The 15,354-nt window shown below is 40.2% G+C and overlaps 1 long non-coding RNA gene across 3 annotated transcripts in view; it reads right to left on the bottom strand.

Moving 5' to 3' along the window:
• Positions 1-15,354, bottom strand: part of LOC115097934 — a 120,341-nt gene that overhangs the window by 62,447 nt on the left and 42,540 nt on the right. For 2 of the 3 annotated variants that reach the window (XR_003858369.1, XR_003858368.1), the window contains exon 4: positions 7,775-7,906. This is a non-coding gene — a long non-coding RNA (uncharacterized LOC115097934). Of the gene's footprint in view, positions 1-3,106; positions 4,239-6,862; positions 6,972-7,774; positions 7,907-15,354 lie in introns of those variants that run through there. The other variant, XR_003858367.1, reaches the window with a different exon arrangement.

Here is a 15,354-nt window from a genome sequence, read left to right as displayed (position 1 = left end):
GCACATGTGTGCGCGGATTTTAAAATCCGGCGAGCATGTGTGCGCAGCCCCTGGATTTTATAACATGCGCACGCCAGTGTGTGCATGTTATAAAATTCACACGTCCATGTGTGCGTGCCGGGGCGCACGGGCACATGGCAGTGTGCGCATACGTTTAAAAATCTACCCCTAAATAAATACATTACATATACCAGAGAAAGCCATATGTTAAGGATTCCATAGGTAAAGTAGGATACAAATTCTGCAGGAAAGAAATTGTAATCTCTACGGATAGAAATTCCATGTGTGACAGGGAAGAGTATAATAGTGGGGGATTTAGTATTGTTCCCCCAACCAGGATGGTGAAACAGATTGAGAAATGTTAATAGAGATTAAATAGGCTAACAAACATAGAAACACAATAATAATGGGACATGTCAATTATTCTAATATTGATTGGTGAATATCTCATCAGTTTCTTTAATGTTTTATCTTATATATAATGGATGTTAAATAAATAATAATAAATAATCTTCATGCCATAAATCAGCATTTCCCAACCAGTTTGCTGTGGCACACTTGTGTGCTGTGGTGCAGGTGTGCAGTGAAAAAAGCCTGATAGAAAGGAGTTGAGGCACAGCTATAGTTTTCAATTTCTTTCCTTCCTGGCTTGCAGGATGTCCTCCTGCCAGTGGAGGAGGGATGGTGGTAGTGGTGGTGGGGAGGTGGTGGAGAACAGCGTTTTTTCTATTGCTGTTGTTTTCCCCTCTGCTGGCTCTCCTCTGCAAATGAAACTGCACGGGACCCTGTAGTCTTGTGAGATCTACTGGCTCTGTGCAGTTCTGATTACAAAGAGAAGCTGGCAGAGGAAGAAGCAGCAGCCCCAGGGTGAGTGCTTCTCACAGACTCTGTTGAATCCAGGAATAATGGGGAGAGAAAGTACAGGTGAATATTCCAAAGGCTGTGGGGGGAGAGGGCAGGGATGCTAGGGGGATGGAGGGAAAGGGAAGGGGCAGCAATGATTGGGCGGGGGGGGGGGGGGGGGGTAGGGAAGGTGATGATAATGCCAGGGAGTGGGGGAGAAGGAAATGAAGAGAAGGTGAGGATGATGCCAGGGAGTGAAGGAAAGAGACAGTGATGGTGCCAGGAAGTGGGAGAGAGGAACGGGAAGTGATAATGCCAGAGGTGGAAGAGAGGGGGAGAGAGAGAGTAAAGGAAGTGATGATGATGCCAGAGTGTTGCAGAGAGGGAAGGAAAGAAAAAGTGATACTTCCAGGGGAGAAGGAAAGGAAGGTGGTGATGATGCCGGGGTGGGGGTGGAGGGAGAGAGAAGTTAAGAAGGTGACGATGTTACGGGAGAGGGAAGGGAAGGTGATGATGATGATGATGATGCCAGTGGGGTGGAAGAAGAGGGAAGGGACAGTGATGATGCCGGGGCATGGGGGGGGGGAGGAAAGGGAGGAGAAGGTGGTGGTAATGCCATGAGATGTAGGAATAGGAAAGCAAAGAAGGTGATGATGCCAGGGGAGAGAGAAGAGAAGTTGATGTTGATGCCAGGGAGAGTCGCAGGAAGAAGGAAGGGAAGAAAAGGTGGTGATGATGCTAGGGGTTGGGGAGGGAAGGAGAAGATGATGTGAGGGGGTGTTAGGGAAAGGGTTGGGGGAAGATATACCTTTTCCAGTGCAGCTATATCTTTTTTTGAGATGCAGCGACCATTATTGCACACAGTTCTCAAGGTGCAGTCTCACCACGTAACAATAAGGAGTCATTATGACAATCAGAGGCATAAGGTGAATGCTGCAGTTGGTGGAGCACCAGAAAATTTGTTGCTTCCCTGTGCCCTAACAGTCCACCCTCCTACATTAATCTGTGAGCATTACTTTCTTTGATGCAAAAAGCCTTTCGCTTTTATGCTCACAGCAGTCCAATCCTTAGAGGGAACATTAGCTAATCCCTTAAAATAATCGCCTAATCTACTAACAGCAATTACAATAAAGTATGTGAACAAAAAATATTTTCTGCAAGAACATTCAAAACCACTTTCTGCATGCAAATGAAATTAACAAAGAGCAAACTTCTGTTTAAAATAGAAATGAGAAAGGGAGGATCATGCCATAAAAGCCAGTGATAAGTAGCATCATTTCACAGCAAGAATTAAAGTTACACAAGAACTGGACCTTTAAAATAGACAAACCCTCACTAAATCCAGAATAGAAGCGAGCCAACAAAAGCTGTACTGGAAACTACAAGCTCGACTGTATTATGCAGTGTAACTATGGAAAAAAACAGAAACATCATCAAGACTCTTATTTCTACAAAATTAATGATGTCTGAAGATGCAGTGATAGATAACCTATTACAGCTGATAAGATTGTTTTAATTTATCTTTATTATCTTTTTTTTTTATTTAATATTTATTATCATTAACAAAAGAAAATGATATAAAACAGGAATACAAGTAATATCTAAAGAATTATTCCTTTACATAATTTTTCAATAGTTACAGTCCACGTCTAGGAAGTGAAGAAAAATATTGCTCACAATGCGTCTTTCTTTCTTTTACAACCTTTTCCCTTACAGCCAATTTAAGTTTTATCCCTAAGAAAATGTTCCAAGTGTGCTGGATCCAGAAAAACAAATTTATTATTTTGAAACATTATTTGACATTTGCAAGGAAATTTTAAGAAGCTGGCCCCTATATCCAGGGCCTGCTTCTTCATAGACAAAAATTGTTTCCTTCGAGCTTGTGTGGCTTGGGAAACATCTGGAAAGACTTGTATCTTTATTATCTTTTAATGTATTTGATGATGTTGTAATCTGCCCTGCATGGGTATTCTATTATAGGCGGAATAGAAATAATTGTAAATAAATAAATAAAATTCCTCTCAAAACATTAAGCAATAAAATCAAGAGCTATGGAGCATCATTCATAATATTAAAATCATGCTAATAAAAAGAATACATGTCAAAACAGCCAATGAACATCCAATTATTTAAAAAATTTACATAAATTTGTTCTAACATTTACCAAACACCAATAAAATATTTCAAAACATCTGATAAATAAAACATCCAATAATTAAAAAATGTTATAGTCTTCCCAAAAAACCAATCAAATATTTCAAAACAATAGAAACATCAAATTACATCCAATAATTAAAACTAATAAGGATTTTAAAAAATCTTCCGGTCTCCTTACCTGGGATCTTTTGATTTCCAGTCACCCTGAGATTATCGTGGATTGGGGAAATCAGGGCTGCACAAACTGTCTTCTCTCTTTCTCTCACTCACACATACATACATACTAACACATTCATTCTTTCACACTCCTCTCATATACATGCCAGTTCTTTCACACACACCCTCTCACACACAGTCTCTCTCTTCCTCACACACACATTATGTGTGACACATAGGCTGTCACAGGCACATGCTTACACAAACACACACACACGCACGCACACAGGCCTTAAGCAAAGACACACACAGCCTCTCACAAAGATATGCATACATGCAAGCTCTCATAAAGACATGTACACAGACACAAAAGCTCTCACACAGACACACAAATGCACACAGGCTTGCACAGACACACACATATACACACACACATACACATACACACTGCCTCCTCTATGCTTCAGGCATGGTGGAATGGGTTCCACCATGGCCCTACCAGCATCATCCTCACTTTGGGCCATGGTGGAATGGGCTCCACCAGGGCCCTGCTTGCGTCTTCCTCACTTCCAGGCCATGGTGGGATGGGCTATACCACAGCCAATGTCTTTATCACTTCAGGCCGTGGTGGGATGGGCTCCACCACTGCCCTGCCAGGCTTCCTGCACTAGGGGGAATCTGTGCACACCCATGTGCAGCTAAGAGGGGACAGCAGTAGTGGGTGGGAGCTCATAGCATTACGGGAACGAGGGAGGGAGCCATAGCTTCCTAAGTTGGTGGTGCATGGCACACCCCATTTTAAAGTTGGTGGTGTCTGTGCACCACCGTGCACTATGGATGCTATGCCCATGATGACAATAAATATGCATGACTTCTGAAACGAAAAGTTCATACAGTAACCAGCCCCCCCTTGAAGCAGCGTTTGAAGCGAAACGTTGACAACGTTGGCGGTGGTCTGCTTAAAATTCTGGTTGTTATAAGCAAGTATCCAGAAACAGAAAAAAAGAACATCACGTTCTGAGATAAGTTTTTCTTGCTTTCTTATGTCGGGTCCTATCACCGTTACGATATATGAGGTTTTCCTGTTTAAAAATTAAAAGATGAAATGGGCTATCAAAAAGCAATACTGGTAGTTACCAGATAACACAGATTTTGGAGTCGAATGTGATATTGCGAACGAATTGATTTAAAACAGCAAGTTAGAATTGAATTGCTCTTGACCATTACTCAGCAATCGTTTCTCGAGAGAGCTGGTTTTTGAAAAAACTAATGTCATATAAAATAACCCAATTACTCTTTGATCGTTTTTCTCAATTCTTTCACAGAATATTTTAAATTCAAAATAAGGGATAAAGACCTGTGATTGCAACAATTGGCTGATAAATTTCTGTACCATCAGATTTTGGGCCAAAACTGAGGTCTTCCCTTTACTAAAATAAAATTCAATAACTTTTTACAAAAAGATAAAATATTAAAAAGCATTTGATTAATAAAGTGTATAATTTTAGCAAATATATCACATTTTCTCTAATCAATTTTGATAAACATATTTTGTCAACTAGCTGTTTTGAAAACCAGGCCTGTTTGTGGCTCTCAAGAACAACAGTTGGCCAATCCTGATCTAGTGCCTCATCAAGCCATTCCCCCCCCCCCCCCCAACTCCCCTGCTGCCCCTCTTGATAGGTATATAGGGCTGAAGAAAAGAAAATGTTCTGGCACCCTCCCAATAGGTTTGTATTGGGTATCCAAGAACAAAGAGCCACAGTGTCCCATCCCCCACCACCCAATCCATCATCTCTAGCTAGAGTGGCTGGGGGTCTAATGATGTGTGTACTAGCCTGCCCCCTCCATCCTCCTTTCATGGCACAGGCAAAGGAAAGTGGATCCAGCACTTCCAATCCACTTGTCCTGCTGCCTGTGCCTCTCCTCTCCCTTCCTCATGGTTCCATCAACTGATCTGAACAGCATGGGAAAAGAAGAGGCATGAACAGCAAGATGAGCATCAGGGATAGGAGTGCCAGGCAGCCAATGCCACTGTCCTGCCAGGTTGCAGAGAAAGGACCGACAGCCTGCAAGAGCAGGGCCGAGAGGCGAGAGCTCGGAATGTGTTCAAGCCATTCACTTCTGCTGCTGATAATGATTAGACCAGGAGAAATGTCTGGGAGGAGAAACTGGAGAAAGGTGTTGAGTGGCCCCAAACTCTGGTGAGGAAAAAGAAAAAAATAAGTGAAAAAAACAAACAAAAAACATCAAAGGAAAGAATGAGGGTTACCAAACTTCCATTTCGTGTGTGGTGCTAGAAGTTACCACTGCTGCTTTAGGCCCAAGGAAAGAATGAGAAGTTCAGGATGGCTTAGATCTTTTACGCATTTTAAAGTTCACTAAAGAAAAGAAACTAAAAGTTCTTCCTCTTAAAAAAAAAAATAGCATTCTTCCTTTAAAATACTCATTTTAAGTCCTATAATGAAACGGCTATTCTTTGGCTTGGATTTTCTCTATCAGAGCTGACTTATCATTTACTTAGATTTACCTACTTGAGAACCCAATACTGTCAGTTATACAACAAAGTATAAAAGAAAGCCGTCCTCCGCTGCTATCTTCGGGAGCAGGTCCTCCACATCTGATCCTGCACAGTTCTTCTCTTAAGTCATAATCAATGGTTGAGTAATTAAAAATCACCCCAGTCAATGCACCTAATCTCCCTGTATTGCTTCAGCCTCTTTCTTAACAGATGTTAGCAAAGCTGCAGGCATGTAAAATTGCAGAATTAGTCTGACTGTATATTGAAAAACCCTGAGACATTTGATGTATTCCTTCACATAAAGCAACATTTCAATGTAGTCAATGGAGAGCAAACTGTATTCACTACAGATGTCTAATATTACAGAGTAATATTTCTTTTTTTAGAGGAAAAAGAGCTTTATAAATCCTGTTTTTCCACTGTAATTGATTTTCTACAAGCAGTAATCTTACTTTCCTACCTAAATGACTCTCTGAACTCCATTGATTCCTATCAAGGAGCAGCTTATAAAGAGCAATCTCTGATAAAACCCACCAGAGGATAGAGGCCTCTTGGTGATAGCAAATTAGTTATATGAGCTAAGTGTATTTCTTATTTGTTTTGTGTACACTGTGTTACATGTGGTTACAATTTCTTTGGTATAAAGAACTTGCAATCTGAGTTTTGACCTGCTGTGGCCATAGTGCTAAACTAATCTGCCATTTCTCCTTGAATTTATCTCCTAAGGGTGCATGGTACTTCTAAAATCACTACACACCTGGGGCTGAGGATTTCAGTGCATGCAAGTTTCCATTGTTTGACATATTGCTTTAAAGCAGATTTTAATCTTGCATGGAGGTCATGATGTGAAGCTGAAAGGAGGGAAGGCTTTTCAGAAGAAATAATACTCTAGAACAAGGTCACAGTATGAGGTTTGGGGAGGAGTGGCGGGTAGACTCAGGAAAAATATCAGAAAACAAGGGGGGTAGATGCATAGAGTGCAATCCTAAAGAAAGTGGTAGAGACAAAAACAGTCATGGAATTAAAAAAACAAACTGTGGACTAAGCAGAGCGTATTGCTATTGGAAAAGAAGTGAAGACAGCGCCAGAGATTAGCTTTGCACCAGGAGTCAAAAAAAGCAAAGAAATAGCAACATACTAGAAGGCTGTCCTTAAAAAAATCCACATCAAAAAGCAGAATCTCACTTATTTAGATGAATACTTTAATATGGATCTTTAGCGAAAGTAAGTCCTCTTAACATAGTCCATTTTTCACATAAAGCTTTGTTGGGAGGGACAGGATAGTGATTTAAATCTAGAAAATAAAATCAAACATATATGTAAAAGACAGATGTAAATGAAACCACACAGAAAAATCAAAAGTACAAACTATATGACTCATCCAGACATTGCTTACAAGAAATAGCTTGAAGAACCGGCACAAAACCCGCATGGTCATAAGCATTCAAAAAGCATGCCAAAACACAGTAGAGGGGAAAAAAAGAAACTGTCAATCACAAGGTCAATAGCAACGGATCAGAAGCCCTGCAATATTACCACATAGGGAAAAATTATGAATGAAATCCCATGTGAACAAAATTTCCAACAGATGAGATCCAAGGGATGGGGGGCTAAATACATTTTTAAAAGATATGATGTTCAGAGAAAAACAGACCATTCAATCTCCTGGTTAAACCCTCCAGGGCTAAAGATTGCAGCTCATGAATCCACCATTGCTCCTGTTGTATGAGGAGCTCAGAAAAATTCCCTCCTGTAATGTTACAAGGAACAGCCTCAATAGCGAAAATCTAAGGTTAGAGACATTGTAAGCAAGTTTAAGGGTGCAGGGACCTGTCTGCTACAGGACAATTCCAGTTCACCTCCCACTTCACTTCACAATCCTAAACTCCAGGAAAAAGACAGCAAGCTCTCTTCAGAAATAGACTTTAATTTATCAGATTTGGCAGGATTTAGCATTTAGAAGATAACAATTCTTGTCTCTAACATCCTGGCCACTAAGCAGCAGTTTACCCTAAAGAAATTTCTGTACCATGGGTGGTTTCAAACATGCCATAAACCTTAGTCTGCTTAATATATTAATACCTATGACTTACTTACCCCTAGTCCCAACTTTAGGTGATATCCCTCTGTTCACCTCTGAAGAAGATGCTGGCTGGAGGTCTGGGAAATGTGGGCAGAGTTCCTGGGTTTGGTACTGGCAGAGCTGGCAGTGTGTCCAAACAAAAAGATCTGTGAAAAATGCAGCAAATATTCAAAGTGCAAATTAGGGTCATATGCGTTCAGCCAGTCAAAAAATAGAAAAAATTAAATAGCCGTGCCAGTCCAAATCAAAAGGATATCTTCAAAGGAATGTAAGCCCAAATGGGGGAGGTATATACCCAAATTAATTCAAAACGGGTGACATACAAACAAGCAGTGTCTGGTGCCATGGTGGCATCCATGGCTGTACCTTTAATTTGTTAGTAACAAAGATTCCCAGATTGGAAAAAGATGTTTATCAAGGCTAACTGGGCAGGGTCAACCAAAATGTCAGTGGGAATATGGTAGTCTGGGGGTCTTTAGTTCAGAATAGAGCAAATCACTGAAAGGGTTTCATCCTGTGGTATATTTGAGTATAATGAGTCTATGACCATGGTTTCAAGAAAAAATGGGATGGATGGTAATAGCAAATTCTGTTAAATAATGATAGGATGACCATAGTCACATAGGTATGATGAATTTAGAGGGACAAATGGTTGCAAAAATGTATTGATTTAAAAAATCAAGGGTGTATATAGGTACCTAACTGTTAATATACTCCCTAATTAAAGCAGAATATAATAAATCTCCAGTGTACTGTAAATCCACATATACAATCCACAACTATCAAAAAAGACATGAAATGTAATACATTTTATTGAACTATCAAAACGAACCATTAAAACAGTATATAAATATTCATCCCACATACATCCATATCATATAAAAATATATATTCCTAGACTACCAAAAATGAACTAAATATACTAATACAGTGTATCACCATCCCCAGATAAATATTACAATAAGGGGGTCATTTTCTAAGGAGTTACCACAGGAGATAAATTCTTAATTTAGTATTCAGGGGGTGGAGTTTATGTAAAGTTATTGTGTGCAGTGAAACGGCCCATAGCTACAACCCTTTCATTTGTGATACAGGCTGAGAGAGAGAGAGAGAGAGAGAGAGAGAGAGAGAGAGAGAGAGAGAGAGAGAGAGAGACTGACTTCCTATAATGCTTATGCCCTAGACAGGTATTTGTATCCCTATGGGAGGGCCACCTAGTAACTCGAGGTGGGGATTAGGTATGAGCGTAGGGGGTTGTGGGCCACTTTCACATTCAACATGAGACCTACGGAAAGAACAGTGGTCTCTAGTGAAGATTTGCTGGCCGTCGGAGTGAGGACACTCACTCCAAGAAGAGATTTGGGCAACGTTCTCTCAACCTAGCTTGATGGACACTCTACCTGGGCAACAACAAGCTAGGTTGAGAGAACGTTGCCCAAATCTCTTCTTGGAGTTCTTCCCTCCGAGGCCGCTCCGAATTCGGAGCGGCTTCGGAGGGAACGGAGGCAGGCTGCGCGGCTCGGCACGCGCAGGCTGCCGATTTTGCGCAGCCTTGCGCGCACTGACCCCAGATTTTAAAAGATACGCACAGCTACGCGCGTATCTATTAAAATCTGGCGTACTCTTGTTTGCGCCGGGTGCGCGAACAAAAGTACGCGCTCGCATACTTTTTAAAAATCTGCCCCTATTTGCTTTGGTTCCTTTTTTTTTTCATTTCGTTATATTTTTTTATTCAGGTTTCGATTTGTTTAATGTTTATTTTGGTTTGGTTCATTTGAAATAAACACTAAGGGGTACCTGGCAAGGGGTGGAGAATATCGCAAAATCACGCGGCGACAAGATCCGGAGCCTTCCGTAGTTCCCTCTCAGTCTGCTCCAATTAAGGAGCGGACTGGGAGGGAAATTTCCTACCCCCTACCCTAACCTCCCTTTCCCTTCCCTTCCCCTCTCCTCCCTACCCTCTAAAACTCTTTTTTTATTTTTGTTACCTTTTGTTTTGCAAGTTACTTCAGGGCCCGACCTGGAGTAACTTGCACGCGCTGGCAGCTGGGACAGCGAGGAATGGCGCTGTACCGGGCTGCCCCATTCCGCCCCCCAGACCACCCCCTTTTGAGGCCCCAGTACTTACACGCATCCTGGGGTTTATGCGCTTGGCCAGAGCGGTTTAAAAATTTAAATTGCCCCAGCGCGTGTAAGGCCCGGCCACACACATAAACCCTGGGATTTACACGCACTGGGGTTTTAATATCTGGCCTTAAATTAAAAAAAAACCCTCAAACAAAAAATGTAGTAACTGACCTGGGGCCTTCCTGGGCCCCTCTTCTCCCCTCATCCCATTACTGCCACCACAGGCAAGATCTCAACAGTCCTCACTTTCCCCTTCCACAGGTCTTCAATATTGAAAGAGGCAGGAACTCGAAAATGGTGTTGGCCAGCCCTGAGACTGATGCCAGTTTTATGGCCATAAGGCATACGGCTGTAAAAACAAAATGGTGCTAGCCTCAGTGACATAGTGCAACTGGGAATTGGCAGGGCAGGAGCAACAGGGATCACTCTATCTTTCTACATTGAAGACTCGTAGAAGGGGCAAATGGGGGCTAGGGAAGGCCTGTTCTAGATCCAAGGGAGCAAACAGGTCTGGGGAGACTCCGTTTTTAAAAAAATTTTAAACAAACAAAAAATATCTGAAAAGTTTAGTATATTTTCAGCTAAGCTGATTTTCATTTCATTCTGTTCATAATGAACTGAAATTTGACTTATTCATTACGAAAAATGCATTTATTTAAAATTAATGCATATCCCTATTGAGGTTCTTTTCCATCAACTACTAAGTTACCTTGTAAAAAACAATAATAAAAATCTTTTATTGTCTATTCAAGTTAAATATTCCTTAAATAGTAAATTTAAATGCACAGGACCTGATGCAGCAAAGATTTTTCTTATAGTTGCAGAATGATAAAAAGGAATACCCTATCTGAAACATGTTTTTAGACAGTAGAATTCTCATAAAATTAAAGAGTTGAGCTAGCAATCAGCCATACAATTTATTTTCAGGAAGTAACGTCTCTGCCAAATGGGCATGTTGTAATCTTCAGCCAGTCATATACTCTGGTGCTTCAGACATCTACATCTATGTTTAAAGATCCACTCTGCTGCAATCAGTATGAAGAATAAAAGAGCAGTGAATCTATGCAATACAAATACAAAGAGATTTTTTGGAAAATTGTTTAAAAATACATTTTGTCTATTTTACTCAGTTGCCCAATTTGTTCATTCATGATACCATCAGAGGCATGAATTATGAACTCATAGTTCTGCAACACAGTGAAACTTTGTGATAGCACTCTCCCTAATATGTTGAATCTCTGGATACACTGAGCATTTTCTCAAGTTTAAATAATTTTTTTATTTTTTTATTTATTTTTTAATTGATTCTAATATTTACTATTTTATTGTATTTTTGTTCAGATATACTGTACATTGTACATAATATACAGCAAAAGGTATACAGAATCGTGTCAGAAAAAATGGAAAAATGCCAAGAGCAACAATTAAGCAATGAATGATAAAGTGAAATAAGGAAATCATAGACAATGGCTTTCGGGTTGGATTAGATTATACAATTAAATAGGGATGTGCATTCGTTTTTCACGAATTAGACAATGTCAATGATATTGTCTAATTCATCACAGTTTGGTAGCGCCGATATACGAAGCGATTTTTGCCGAAATTTCAGCAGAATTCGTATTTTGTGTTAGTGCGCACTAACGGAGTTACTGCGCACTGCATATCTCTTAGTGCGCAGTAATACCAATTAGTGCGCACTGTTTCTCTAGCTAACGAACTCCTCATGAATTGATACTTTTTAATTTTTAAGTAGCATTTTTTAGTTCGCAGTAACATTAATTACAGTGCACTACTACATACTTAGGGGTAGATTTTAAAAGGTTGCACGCGGGCGTACATGTGCACGCTGTACCCGGCACACATGTATGCCTGATTTTATAACATGCGTGCGCAGGGGGGGGAAGCAGATGGAAGGAAAAGCCTTTCTGAGGCAACTCTAGCAGGTCACAATGCTAGACCCAAAAATATCTGAGTTGGTTTTGTTCTCTTGGGGGTTCACTGTATTCTGTATATTTGAAAATAACTTTGTCCATGTCAGTCCTGGCATACTGAAAGAGTTTCTGAATAACAGAGCTGGAAGAAAACCAAACTCTCAAATAATAGATAATAAGTTCTTAGAAGGAGAGATGGTATGCAGTTGAGGTCCCAGCAGGAAAATGTGATTCAGTAAATGCATCAAAGCCCAGTGAAATAAAATAATTTTATTTCATCAAACGTATCATTCTGATCATAAAGTTTTACAGTAGATAAATTCACTTAGGTATGTCCCTGATACATACGTGTTTCTTACATACCCCTAGATTCATCAAAATGCTATAAATATAGTGGAAATAGTGCTCACGAGAAAAGGTTTTATTGCAGTTACCAAGTTGGGAGAGCAAGAGAGAGAGAGAGAGACTCTGTAGAGATCAATATGCAAGTTTACTATTTATACCACTGTAAGAGGGGGCACTTTTAACTCGGGATGGGGTCTGGAGGGTGGGGTAGGTTTAGGGGGACAGTTTTACATACACAGTCAGAGGTACAAACAGCAAAGTTGACAGCAGTGAAGATTTTCTGTCATTTGAAGTGATGAAAGGTAAAAGAGGAGCTGATTTGTACATTGTACTCTCAGCTTTTAAAATCACCCTCCAAATATTTTCCCTCATTCTCCCCAAATGCTTCTGTCTTGACTACTTTGTAAGCTTCTTTGAGCAGGGACTCTTATATGCATCTATACAATGCTGCATACCCCTTGTAGTGCTATATAAACATTTAGTAGTTTTGGTGTTATTTTAGGGTCTGGTGTAATATTTACAATGCTACTTTTTTATAGGTAGAGATGTTGCCATTTGAGTTCTAGGAGTTAGTGCTGTTTTGGTATTGCAGGTTTGTTGTACTGCTTCTGAGTGACTTTTTTTTTTCACTCTTGTGTTACTTTCCAAAGTGCAGGGTCTTGTGTTACTTTACAAAGTGCAACAAAATGGAAAGTGTTTGTGTCACTGTACAGAGGTAACAACAGAATTTGAACATTTTTTTATATTGTGAATACAAAGATGAAACAGTCAAATTCAGCCCAGCCATCTTTTTCGGAGATTAGCTTCAGCCAATGCAGCATGGATTTATTTTAATTTATAATTGTATGTATTTCTTAGTTTATTTTATAGTCTACCTCCCCAAAAACCTTAGATGAAACATTCATCAGACATTGTGACATGTTTTCTAACACACATATTTATTTTATATATATCTGTATATATAGCTATATATATAGATAATCTCTCTCTCTCTCTTTCTGTATATATAAAGCAGGCAATAAGGAGTTCACTGCAAGAGGGCTTCACTGTATTTATCATTTTGTCTTTATTTCTTGCTACAATATTTATTTTAAAAGCTATGAAGCCAACAATAGTGTTGCGAATGGCTAGCAGCGCTTTAAAAATAATAAATAGTAGTAGTAGTAGTAAAATCAATACAGGAAAAGTAGGAAACTTCTAAAGCTCATAAGCCCTTAAAATATGGCATAAAACCCGAGCAACATCTTAAAACTGTGAAACCTTGTGCTAAAAACAATAAGCTATTAAAACAAAAGCCTTACTATTTCAGTGTAAGCATGAGATAAGTTGACTCCTTTTTTTTTTTTTTTTTTTTTTACTGACTGCCTGGTCCAATTCTTATATTACCCCATTGTATGCATGGACTTCTACTTCAGTTTTCCCCTAAGAAAAGCAAGATAAGTCAATGTATGTATGACCCCCCACCCAGACAGGGCACATAAAATGTGAGAATGTCCGGCACCCAAGTAAACCAAGTGTCAGCGTCTTGAGAGGGTTCAGGAAGGAATGTGGGTCAAGCAGATGGTATAGTGGACTTGGGCCCAGAGGCAAAGAAGGTGTGTGGCAGGCCTGAGCTGGACAGAGATCTCAAGCTTAAGAGAATCCCTTCTGAGAACCCCTCTGACTGCCAGGATATTCCAACAGAAAACCATTATTTTCTGCTGGTACCAGGAGTCAGACTACAATAGAGTGAGAGAAAAAAACTGATTAGATCTGGTTACATAAGGTGTGCATACTGAATCCTTGCTTGGATTAGGAAAACTTATAGCAAATACTTTTCCCCACTCCTGTTGGCAATATTTCAAAATACACTTAGTGGAAACACTTCCCCGATACTTCCACCACTGTTTCTCCTCTTCTTCAATGGACAATGCTTCTCACAATCGTAACATCAGTTTCTCCCACCTTAAGTGCTTCAGTATTAATTCACTGGATATTTAATAATTCTCTTCCTTTATCATACAAACTCTGTAATCCTTCAGAAGTTTCTTCCTCAATGTCTCCAGCTCTCGCCCTTCATGACATCTTCTTTCCACCTACTTTGGGATCATCAGAATTTCCTTTACCTATGGAACTCAGGTTGGACCCCTGGTTGCTTTCCCTTGAAGATAAACACCAACTTCACCTCAGGCCTTTCTCCTTGAGAGGGAAAGCCCTGCAGAGCCCTCTTTGAAGAAAGACTGTCCTGGAAGACCCCAGTCTCCTGCTGGGTTCTTTCCAATTGACCCAACTTCTCCTGCCAAATCCTCAACCACTCCTTTTATACTGAGTGAACACACTCCCGCTACTGAACCTTTCTCCCAATCTTTCTTAAAGGAGAGCATTCCCATACAGACTATTAACTACTCTTCCACATACTGCTCCCAGCATCTCCCGGAAGAGGAGTCCAGAAGTCACCGCAAGTGATCCAGGGATTGAATTCCACAGCCCCAACGGCGCACGAATCTCAGACCCTTCAATTAACTGAGTGAAGATCAATTTAATGGTGGTTAAAGAGGATTGGTAAGTATTGCTTTGGGAAATCTTTGGACTTATAAAAGTTTGGTGAAAGGTGAAATAGAGGGATATATTCTTTAGAGTTTGTGTGTGTCTGAGGTAATAAGCAAGCCAGAGATAGTTAATTCTAGTATTTGTCGTTCCCACCCACTCAACACTTGATTTTTAGGCAAGAGACACTTTCTCATTAAAAATCAATCAGGGTCTTATCTAAATCATACTATTGTACCAGCCCTTATTGAATGTTTAATCATCCCCTTGTAGGACACTAGCTGATTAATTAGTAAATACACCTGTAACTTTAAAGGACTCTATTTCCAACTCTCTTAGTATCCTAAACTTAACTAGGAACTCATTAAAACTAAGATGAAGGCAGCAGTCCAGCTGCAAGAGGGAAGCTTTCCAGTCTTTTGATTTGAATGTCACAAGTATGATTTTTTACCCGCTGGTGAGAGATTGTATGTGTGCACTCGATACAAAGAGCTCCTGGCTCTCAGGAAACGAGTCCGATCTCTGGAGGCTAGAGTAGCAGAATTGGAGGAGCTGAGGCAGGCAGAGAGGGACATAGTAGCCAAGTCCCAAATCCAATCTGGCTGCCCCAGTGCTGCCTTGGATCAGAAAGGTCTCCCAGTAGGAGAACATCACCCTGGTGTAGC

The sequence above is a fragment of the Rhinatrema bivittatum genome, chromosome 8 (assembly GCF_901001135.1).
Source record: "Rhinatrema bivittatum chromosome 8, aRhiBiv1.1, whole genome shotgun sequence".
NCBI classification, from domain to species: Eukaryota; Metazoa; Chordata; class Amphibia; order Gymnophiona; family Rhinatrematidae; genus Rhinatrema; species Rhinatrema bivittatum.
The sequence above is the reverse complement of the archived record's forward strand: the minus strand, read 5'-3'. Positions and strand labels throughout refer to the sequence as shown.